Source organism: Ailuropoda melanoleuca, unplaced genomic scaffold, assembly GCF_002007445.2.
Source record: "Ailuropoda melanoleuca isolate Jingjing unplaced genomic scaffold, ASM200744v2 unplaced-scaffold9806, whole genome shotgun sequence".
Classification (NCBI taxonomy): Eukaryota; Metazoa; Chordata; class Mammalia; order Carnivora; family Ursidae; genus Ailuropoda; species Ailuropoda melanoleuca.
This window is the reverse complement of record NW_023255332.1, coordinates 80,013-92,148: the sequence shown is the minus strand read 5'-3', so window position 1 is coordinate 92,148 and position 12,136 is coordinate 80,013.

Genomic DNA, 12,136 nt, shown 5'->3' with positions numbered 1-12,136 from the left:
TTAAAGATTTTATTTATTTATTTGACAGAGAGAGAGACAGCCAGTGAGAGAGGGAACACAAGCAGGAGGAGTGGGAGAGGAAGAAGCAGGCTCCCAGTGGAGGAGCCTGATGTGGGGCTTGATCCCAGGACTCTGGGATCACGCCCTGAGCCAAAGACAGAAGCTTAATGACTGAGCCACCCAGGCACTCCCTGAATCTGTATTTTTGTGTCCTTTGGGTAAATAGATAGTAGTGTAATCATTAGATCCTAGGGTCGTTCTATTTTTACCTTTTTGAGGAAATCCCTTACTTTTATCTAGAATGGCCACACCAGTGTGCATTCACCCCAAAAATGCAAGAGGGTTCCCCTTCCTCCACCTCCTTGCCAACACCTTTTATTTCTTGTCTGGGAAACTCTTTATCTCTCCTTCTGTTCTGATTTTAGACTTGCTGGAGAGTATTCTTTGCAGATTTTTCACATTCAATATTTTGATTATATCATGCCACTGTCTTATGACCTGCCAAGTTTCTGTTGTGAGATCTGTAGCTAGACTCATGGGTCTTCCTTTGTAATTTAAGGACTTATATTGTCTTGCTGTTTGTAAGATTTGTTCTTTATCACTATATTTCAAAATTTTATTTACACTATGTCTTGGTGTTGGCCTGCTTTTGTTGATTTTGATGAGAGCTCTTTTTGCCTCCTGGGTCTGGATGTCTTTTTCTTTCTCCAGATTAGGGTACTTTTCAGCTATGTTTTGTTCAAATAAGCATTCTGCCCCCTTTCACTCTCTTCTTTTTCTGGGACTCCTATAATATAAATGTTACATTTCATGGAGTCATTGAGTTCCTTATATCTATTCTCGTATTGCATAATTTCTTTGTTTTGTTCAGCTTCATTATTTTCCATTATTTTGTCTTCTATATCACTAATTCATTCCTCTGCCTCTTGCAGCCTCCATTCATTGCATCAAGTGTGTTTCCAATGTCAGTTATTGCATTCTTCATTTCTTTTTTTTAATTATTTAAATTCAATTAACTAACATATAATGTATTATTTCCTTCAGAGGTACAGGTCTGTGATTCATTAGTCTTATATAATACCCAGTGCTCATTACAACACATACCCTCCCCAATGCCCATCACTGAGTTATCCCATCCACCCACCTCCCTCGCCTTCAACAAACCTCAATTTGTTTCCTAAGATTAAGAGTCTCATGGTTTGTCTCCCTCTCAGGTTTCATCTTATTTAATTTTTTCCTCTCTCCCAATATGATCCTCTGCTGTGTTTCCTAAATCCGACATATCGGTGAGATCATATGATAATTGTTTTTCTCTGATTGACTTATTTCGCTTAGCATAATACCCAACTGACTCTTTTTTTAAAAAACTTTATCTCTGTGGTAAGAATTCTCTGAAGACTTCCATTCTTTTTTTCAAGCCCAGTGACTACCCTCATGATTGTTGCTATAAACTCTCCATCACGTACGTCACTTATAACACTTTCACTTAGCTCTCTGGCCATGACCTTATCTTGTTCTTTCATTTGGGATAAATTGTTTCATCTTGGCATTTTGTTTAAGTCTTTGTATTATTCTATGTGTTAAAAAAAGGCCTGTTATGCTTTCTACTCCTGATTGTTATGATTTTATAAAGAATAAATCATGTAGTGTCTTTGGTCTAGTGTTTCAAGGAGCGTTTCTGGTGTGTACTGCATATGCTGTGCTTTTGTTTTGGCTGCTCTATCTTTCAAGCTACTCATTTACAGAGGATCTCTTTGCCTGCAGTGGGCAGTGTTTGGTCCTTGGCCAGAATGTTTTGAGTTTTAACTAGGTGTCTTCTGGTATCCTTGTTAAATGAGACCTGATACTACTTCCACTAGAACTGAAGTCCTTCAGAATTCTCTAATCTGGTTTCAGCAGGTGTTTCTGCAGGTCTTCTAGGGTGATACCTATTGTGTGAGACTTAGGCAAATGTGACTGAGAAGGGAAATCCCACCAAAGCACAACTATGTTGGACTTGGTGTAAGCAAGTTAGTCAGCCTGTGTCAGCACTGCTTCCCACATATGGCTCTGTGTTTATGGGGAGTGATAATGGAGTGAACAAGCCAGCCCCTTTGTGTCTGGAGAGGTATCTCTATAAATGCTGCCTCTGAGGTAAGCACTCCAAGATGAAGGAATAATCTCCTCACTGTGTGTCCCATTCATTTTTCAAATTGTTATTACCATGCCATCTGCCTCCAGGTTGTTTGATTACCTGCTCTCCAGGAGCAGAACAGTGCCTTAAGGCCTCTATCCTAGCCAAGCCCATTGACCTTTAAAGCTCCTGGCTAAGAAAAACCCTAACCCAACAGTTTAAAGACCTATACTCTGAAAACTACAAAACATTGGTGAAAGAAATCTGAAATGACACAAAGAAATGGAAAGATATTCCATGTTCATGGAATAGAAGAATAGATATTGTTAAAATGTCTTGACTACACAGTGCAATATACACACTTAATGCAATTTCTATTAAAATACCAACAGTATTTTTCACAGAGCTAGAACAAACAATCCTAAAATTTGTATGGAACCACAGAAGACCTTGAATAGCTAAAGAAATCTTGAAAAAGAAAAGCAAAACTGAGGGATCACATTTCCAGAATTCAAGTTATATTACAAAGCTCTATGATCAAGACAGTATGGTACTGGAAAAAAAATAAATAAATAAGACACATAGATTAATGGAACAGAATAGAAAACACAGAAATGAACCCACAACTATACTGTCAATTAATGTTCTACAGAGCAGTAAAAAATATCCAATGGGCAAAAGACCATCTCTTTAACAAATGGTTTTGGGAAAACTGGACAACAACACGCCAAAGAATAATGAAATTGGACCATTTTCTTACAACATACACAAAAATAAAATCAAATGAATGAAAGACCTAAATGTGAGACAGGAAATCATTAAAATCCTACAGGAGAGGGAAGGAACCAAGATGGCAGAGGAGTAGGGGACCTTGTTTCAACGAGTCCCCTAAATTTACCTGGATATCTACCAAACCATTCTGAACACACAAAATCAGCTTGAGATGTAAGAATATATATTTGGATCTCTACAAGCAGAAAAATACCTCCTGTTGAGAGGTAGGAAGAATGGAGTCTTGAAACTGTGGGTATATATCAGAAAACAAACAGAAGGGGAGGGAGCCTCCATAAGCTGGAGCCTGGAAAGTGCTATAACACACAAGTGCAAAAGCGTCCTGCCCTAAGGACTAGGCAAAAGCTCACAGAGCAGAGCCATAATGACCAGGAAAGGGCTTTAGAGCAGTACTCAAACAGGATCCAGGAGCCAAGGAGCATGTTCACAAGCCCAGGGCTGCTCGCAGTTTTAGACGCACAAAGGGGAGAGACAAGCCTGGGCCCTGGGGTTGAATTCTGGAGAGTCACTGCAGGCTCACACCATGCAGGAAGCTGTGGTTTTCAGCAGAACATAAAGAAACAGAGACTGTCTATCCTGCAGGGCTTGGTGAAGAGGAGACTGTGATTTCTCTGCTCTGGGACAGAGGTTTGGGTGTGGCCATTTTTGCTCTGACTCTAGGAAGAGGGACTGAAAGATGCCAGAGAACAAAAACTCAAAAAAAAAAACAGTTTCCTTGGAGCCCAGCCTCCTGACAGGGGCAGGGCAACTCTGTCCAAGCAGGGTTGCTTGAGATACAGAGCAGAAGGGCCCACCCCTAGAAGACAGGCTGGAAGAACAAGAGGACGACAACCCCAGGATCTCCATAAAATGGGTGTATCTTGCTAGGGTCGTGGTTGATATTTTGGACTCTCCATATTCTCTCACCACACCTCAAAAGAATGACTAGGAGGAGGAACTCCCAAAAAAGATAAGAACCAGAGAAAATGGCCTCTGCCACCAACCTAATTGATATGGATATAAGCAAGATGTCAAATATGGACTTCAGGGTAGGAATTATGGAGTCAATAGCTAAGCTTGAGAAAACCATGAGCGTCAATATAGAATCTGTAAGGACAGAAATGAGACCTAATCAGGACAAAATTAAAAATGCTATGAATGAGATGCAATCTAAAATGGATCCTCTAATGGAAAGGGTAATTGAGACAGAAGAAATAATCAGTGACCTAGATGATAAGCTACTAGAAAGGAAGGGAGACAAGGTGGTTTGGGACAAACAGCTAGAAGCCCATGAGAACAGACTTAGAGAGATCACTGAAGCCATGAAACATTCCAATATGAGAATTATTGAGATTTCTGGGGGGGTGGAGAGAAGGGACTAGAAGGTATATTTGAGCAAATCATGGATGAGAAAATCCCTAATCTGAGGAAAGAAACAAGCATTCATGTCCAAGAGGCAGAGAGGACCACTCCCAAGATCAGTAAAAACAGAACACATATTTGCATGGTGCACTGGGTGTTATAAGCAAATAATGAATCATGGAACTTTATGTCAAAAACTAGGGATGTACTGTATGGTAGCTAACATAATATAATAAAAAAATATTAATTAAAAAAGTAAAAATAAAAACAGAACAACACCCCAAAATATAGTAGTGAAATTTGGAAATCTTAGAACCAAGGAAGCTATTATGAGAGAAGCTAGGTGGAAGAGATTTCTTATGTACAGAGGGAGGAACAGTGGACTAACATCAGACCTGTCCACAGAAAGCTGGCATACCAGAAAGGGCTGGCAAGACATATTCAGAGTACTAAATGAGAAGAACATGCAGCCAAGGATACTTTACGTAGTAAGGCTCTCATTCAGAATGGATGGAGAGAAAGGAGCTTCCAAGACTGACAGAAACTGAAGGAATATGTGACCACAAAGCCAGAACTGCAAAAAATATTAAAGGGGAGTCTATAAAAGGAGAAAGACACTAAGAGTAATATAGACCAGACTAACAGAGGCAATCTATAGGAACAAGGACATTAAAAGGAATATGATGGCATTAAATTAATATCTTTCAATAGTCACTATCAACATGAATAGCCAAAATGCTCCCATAAAATGCCATATGGTTACAGACTGGATAAAAGACATGACCCATCCATATGCTGTCTACCAAAGAGTCATTTTACCTAAAGATACATTCAGACTGAAAGCAAGGGAATGGAGAACCATTTTTCATGCCAATGGACCTCAAAAGAAAGCTGGAGTAACAATTCTCATATCAGACAAATTCGATTTTAAACTAAAAACTGTAATAAGAGATACAGAGGGACACTGTATCATTCTTAAAGGGTCTATCAAACAAGATCTAACAATTGTAAATATCTATGCCCCCAACAGGGGGGCAGCCAGCTACATAAGCCAACTGTGAACCAAAATAAAGAAACATATTCATAATGATACTTTAATAATAGGAGACCTCAACACTCCATTCTTAGCAATAGGCAGATCATCTAAGCAAAAGATCAACAAGAAAACAAGAGCTTTGAATGACACACTGGACCAGATGGACTTCATAGACATATACAGAATATTCCTCCCTAAAACAACAGAATACTCATTCTTCTCAAACGCACATGGAACTTTCTGCAAAATAGACCACATACTGGGTTAAAAATCAGGTGTCAGCAAATACCAAATGATTGAGATTTTTCCCTGCATATCAGATGACAATACTTTGAAACTGGACTCAATCACAAGACAAAATTTGGAAGGAATTCAAACACTTGGAAGTTAAAGACCATCCTGCTTAAGAATATTTGGGATGACCAAGAATGTAAAGAACTTTAAAAATTCATGACAACCAATGAGAACAAAAACACATTGGTCTAAAACCAATGGGGGGTAATCAGAAGGGGGAATAAAGCATGACAGACTATGGACTCTGAAAAGCGAACTGCAGGCTTCAGAGGGGAGGAGGGTGGGGGAATGGGATAGGCTGGTGATGGGTGGTGGGGAAGCACGTATCACATGGTGCACTGAGTGTTATATGCAACTAATGACTCATCAAACTTTACATCAAAAACCAGGGATGTACTGTATGGTGATTAACATAATTTTATTTAAAAATATTAAAAATAAAAATAAATAAATAAATAAATATGGGAGACTGAAAAGATAGTCCTAAAGGGGAAATACATAGCCATCCAAGCCTCACTCAAAAAGTTGAAAAATCCCGAATACACAAGTGAACTTTAAGGCTTAAGGAAATGGAGAAAGAACAACAAATAAATCCTAAACCATGCAGGAGAAGAGAAATAATGAGATTAGAACAGAGATCAATTTCCAAGGAACTGTTGAAAAAGAAAAACAAAGCTGGGGGCATCACAATGCCGGATTTCGAGCTGTACTACAAAGCTGTGATCAAAGACAGCATCGTACTGGTACAAAAACAAACACAGAGACCAATGGAACAGAATAGAGAACCCAGAAATGGACCCTCGGCTCTTTGGGCAACTAATCTTTGATAACGCAGGAAAAAACATCCGGTGGAAAAAAGACAGTCTCTTCAATAAATGGTGCTGGGAAAATTGGACAGCTACATGCAAAAGAATGAAACTTGACCACTCTCTCACACCATACACAAAAATAAACTCCAAATGGATGAAAGACCTCAATGTGAGACAGGAATCCATCAAAATTCTAGAGGNTTTCTAGAGAACATAGGCAACAACCTCTACGACATCGGCCAAAGCAAACTTTTTCATGACACATCTCCAAAGGCAACAGAAACAAAAGATAAAATGAACTTATGGGACTTCATCAAGATAAAAAGCTTCTGCACAGCCAAGGAAACAGTCAAAAAAACTAAGAGACAGCCCACGGAATGGGAGAATATATTTGCAAAGGACACCACAGATAAAGGACTGGTATCCAAGATCTACAAAGAACTTCTCAAACTCAATACACGAGAAACAAATAAACAAATCATAAAATGGGCAGAAGATATGAACAGACACTTTTCCAATGAAGACATACAAATGGCTAACAGACACATGAAAAAATGTTCAAAATCATTAGCCATCAGGGAAATTCAAATCAAAACCACACTGAGATACCACCTTACGCCAGTTAGAATGGCAAAGATAGACAAGGCAAGAAACAACAATTGTTGGAGAGGATGTGGAGAAAGGGGATCCCTCCTACATTGTTGGTGGGAATGCAAGTTGGTACAGCCACTCTGGAAAACAGTGTGGAGGTCCCTTAAAAAGTTAAAAATTGAACTACCCTATGACCCAGCCATTGCACTACTGGGTGTTTACCCNAAATGGGAGAATATATTTGCAAAGAACACTACAGGTAAAGGACTGGTATCCAAGATCTACAAGGAACTTCTCAAACTCAATACGTGAGAATCAAAGAAACAAATCAAAAAATGGGCAGAAGATATGAACAGACACTTTTCCAATGAAGACATACAAATGGCTAACAGACACATGAAAAAATGTTCAAAATCATTAGCCATCAGGGAAATTCAAATCAAAACCACACTGAGATACCACCTTACGCCAGTTAGAATGGCAAAGATAGACAAGGCAAGAAACAACAATTGTTGGAGAGGATGTGGAGAAAGGGGATCCCTCCTACATTGTTGGTGGGAATGCAAGTTGGTACAGCCACTCTGGAAAACAGTGTGGAGGTCCCTTAAAAAGTTAAAAATTGAACTACCCTATGACCCAGCCATTGCACTACTGGGTGTTTACCCCAAAGATACAGACGTAGTAANGACATACGTAGTGAAGAGAAGGGCCATATGCACCCCAATGTTCATAGCAGCAATGTCCACATAAGCTAAATCGTGGAATGGAGCCGATACGTCCTTCAACAGATGACTGGATTGAAAAGTTGTCGTCCATATATACACTGGAATATTACTCAGCTATCAGAAAGAAGGAATTCTCAACATTTGCTGCAACATGGACGGCACTGGAGGAGATAATGCTAAGTGAAATAAGTCAAGCAGAGAAAGACAATTATCATATGATTTCTCTCATCTATGGAACATAAGAACTAGGATGATCGGTAGGGGAAGAAAGGGATAAAGAAAAGGGGGGTAATCAGAAGGGGGAATGAAACATGAGAGACTATGGACTATGAGAAACAAACTGAAGACTTCAGAGGGGAGGGGGTGGGGGAATGGGATAGACTGGTGATGGGTAGTAAGGAGGGCACGTATTGCATGGTGCACTGGGTGTTATACGCAACTAATGAAGCATCAAACTTTNGCTATCAGAAAGAAGGAATTCTCAACATTTGCTGCAACATGGACGGCACTGGAGGAGATAATGCTAAGTGAAATAAGTCAAGCAGAGAAAGACAACTTTCTGATGATTTCTCTCATCTATGGAACATAAGAACTAGGATGATTGGTAGGGGAGAAAGGGATAAAGAAAGGGGGGGGTAATCAGAAGGGGGAATGAAACATGAGAGACTATGGACTATGAGAAACAAACTGAAGACTTCAGAGGGGAGGGGGTGGGGGAATGGGATAGACTGGTGATGGGTAGTAAGGAGGGCACGTATTGCATGGTGCACTGGGTGTTATACGCAACTAATGAATCATCGAGCTTTACATCAGAAGCCGGGGATGTACTGTATGGTGACTAACATAATATAATAAAAAATCATTACAAAAATAAAATAATAAAAAATAAAAATAAATAAAAAATTAAAAAAGCACACAATCTAGTAACATGAAAATAAACAACCAAATAAAATAAACAATAATCTAATAAACAGGGGTACTGGGGGGCTCAGTCAGTTAAACGTCTGCCTTCTGCTCAGGTCATGATCCCAGGGTCCTGGGATCAAGTCCCACATCCGGCTCCTTGTTCAGCAGGGAACCTGCTTCTCCTTCTGTCTGCACTCCCCCTGCTTGTACTCTCTCTCTGAGAAATAAAATTAAAAAAAGAACCTAATAAACAATCTAAGTGTCCCTCAGTGGATGAATTGATAATGAAGATACACTATATGTATCCAGTGAAATAGTAGTGAGCCATGAGCAAGAATAAAATCCTGACATATGTGATAGTTTGGATGAAACTTGAAGGCATTCTGCTAAGTGAAGTAAACCAGCGAAAGATAATTACTATAGGATATCACTTATATGTAGTATCTGAAAAAGATGAACTAAGAAACAAAGAATAGACTGATGGTTACCAGGGCCTTGTTGTAGGGGAAACAGAGTGATGCTGGTCAAACAATACAAACTTCCAGTGTTAAGATGAGTAAGTTTTAGAGACCTATTGTATACCATGGTGATTATAGCTAACAATACCATATTATATACTTGAAAGTTGCTAAATAAGTAGCCAAATATTCTTATAAAAAAGAAATGGAAATTAAGTGACATGATGGAAGTGTTAGCTAAAAACACTATGGTGATATTGCAGTATATAAGTGTATCAAATCAACACATTAAACACCCTAAGTTTGAACAATATTCAATGTCAGTTGTATCTTAATAAAGCTGTAAAAATAACACACTGGTAAAGTCATGAATATTATCAGATTCAGAATACTCTAATATAGTGTTGTGTTAACCACTTAACTCTAGTATAAGTTCAAAAGACAAAAGTATTAAAAATAGCTATAGCTACTTTAATTTATCAATACATACACAATATAAGAGAATGTAAAGTGTAAGTTGAGGGAATTATGCTAAATGAAATAAGTCAGACAGAGAAAGATAAATACTGTATGTTCTCACCTAAACGTGTAATCTAAAACAAAACTAAACAACAACAACAACAACAACAAAACTTATACATACAGAGAGCAGATTAGATTAATGCTTGCCAGAAGCTGTGTGTGGCAGATGGGTGAAATAGGTAAAGGTGGCCAAAAAATACAAACTTCCAGATACAAAATAAGCTAAGTTTTGTGGGTATAATGTATATCATGGTGACTATCATTAGTAATATTTTGTTGTATATTTGAAAGTTGCTATGAGAGTAGATCTTAAAAGTTCTCATCACAAGAAAAATAGTTGTAATTATATGTGGGGATGGATGTTAACTAGACCTATTGTGGTTATTATTTCACAATATATATGAATATTTAACCATTATGTCATACACCTGAAACTGATGTAATGTTGCATATTATGTCTCAATTTTTTAAAAAGCAGATAAAATATGAACAAGATTTCCTAGATATAGATCAGTAAAATGTCTCTTCACTAAAGTAGGGACATTATTGGAAGCCTTTATTAAAAAAAAAGAAAAATGTTAACTTTTAGAATCTGTGCCTGACCTTTGAAAATGGTATTAGCAATAGGCTGATTTTATCCTTAATGCTTTCTTAACATATACACAACTAATGAATCGTTGAACACTACAACAAAAACTTATGATGTACAATATGCTGGCTAACTGAACATAATAAATAAATAAATAAATAAATAAATAAATAAATAAATAAATAAATTAGAAAAAAACCAAAATAAATAAAATAAAACAAAATCACATCACGGGGGAAAAATATTTTATTTATTTATTTATTTATTTATTTATTTATTTATTTATTATGTTAGTCACCATACAGTACATTATTAGTTTTTGATGCAGTGTTCCATGATTCATTGTTTGTGTATAACACCCAGTGCTCCATGCAATACATGCCCTCCTTAATACCCATCACTGAACTGCCTTTATTTAATACTAAATGGGGTTACTAACTTGAATTTGAAATAAAATGGCCAGTCACATTAAGAAAGCAGATTTGCAAAGTTTCTGGTATTTTCTAGTGACTTTTGGTAGCTTCAGTCATCACCAGAGTGGTAGGTTAGATCTTGAGCCACTAAAATGGAAAGTTGCATCTTTGATCTTTACTTCAGTTATGTATCTCAGGGTCAACTGGGTGGCTCAGTCCGTTAAGCAACTGACTCTTGATTTCAGTTCAGGTCATGATCTCAGGGTTGTGAGATCAAGCCCTGCATTGGGCTCCAGGCTGGGTGTGGAGCCTGCTTAAGATTCTCTCTCTCCCTCCGTCTACCCTTCTGCTACCCTGTTCATGCATGCACTCTCTAAAACATAAATATAAATAACTAAATAACTAACTAAATAAATAATCTATCTTAAATGATGGTTGAAGGACCAGGTGGAGACCAAGGGGGTAAGAGATAACCTAAATTACTTACAGGTTCACTTATGTTTTGGGATTGGCAGAGTATTTGAAACAATGATCCTAAGTTATTTGGCGAAATATGGAGCATGACAGTCATATTTTTCTCTTGCTATCATTACCCCACTCCTTATGTGTAACACTGAGTGAGATACTTGAGGAAGTTGTGATAGTAATATCTGTTAAGCAACTAAGCAGTCTTTTGGGGCGTACCACAGACTTTTGTGATTCCATGTGCAATTCTACTTTCCCCTACTGTTCTCTTTCAAATTTAGGATTTTTATTTTCTAAAAGTTCCAAGTTTTTAAAATTTTAAATTGAGAACTCATTTAGACTTTGCCTGGAGAGGGGATGGAATACATGATGTATGTTATTGCAATATCCTTACAATTTGATAGAACATGAGAACCATGTAGATAAAAATTGAAAAATGGCTGTGGTAAGCACATTAAAATAAGTTATTCTTGACTGCATGCTTGGTATGCAAGGAATATGTGATATGATTATTATGTATGTTCATAGAAAAAGACAATTGTATTGAACAAATATAAACAGCATTCAAGGTGCTATAAAATTTTTTGAAATTTGCACCAGTCAGCTGGACAGACAGGGCTCTCTCTTCCTAGCTCATGAACTAGTAGACATATTTTTGAAAGTATAATGTTTATCCAATTGGCTTCTATTTTGAAATAAATGTTACTTCAGATACTCCATAGACAACAAGGACAAACTCTGGCAAAAAAAGAGTAAACCAAATATAAACACAAATAGAAAAAATGAAGAGGATACTTTGAAATTATTCATATCTGGATATCCACAGGAATAACTGGTATTTATAAAACCCATTTTAGTTCATAACCTTTATCCAACCTTTTCAAAAATTGTATATGTGTGTGCATATATATGAGTTCATATATTATATATAACTATATCTTTATTTGTATATATTTACATATAATATATATAATTATGTTATTATATGTTTATATGTTATATAATTGTTATTAAATACTTATATTAATATATTTTGCATATATTTATATGGTATATAATAATATGTAACTATATAACTTGTA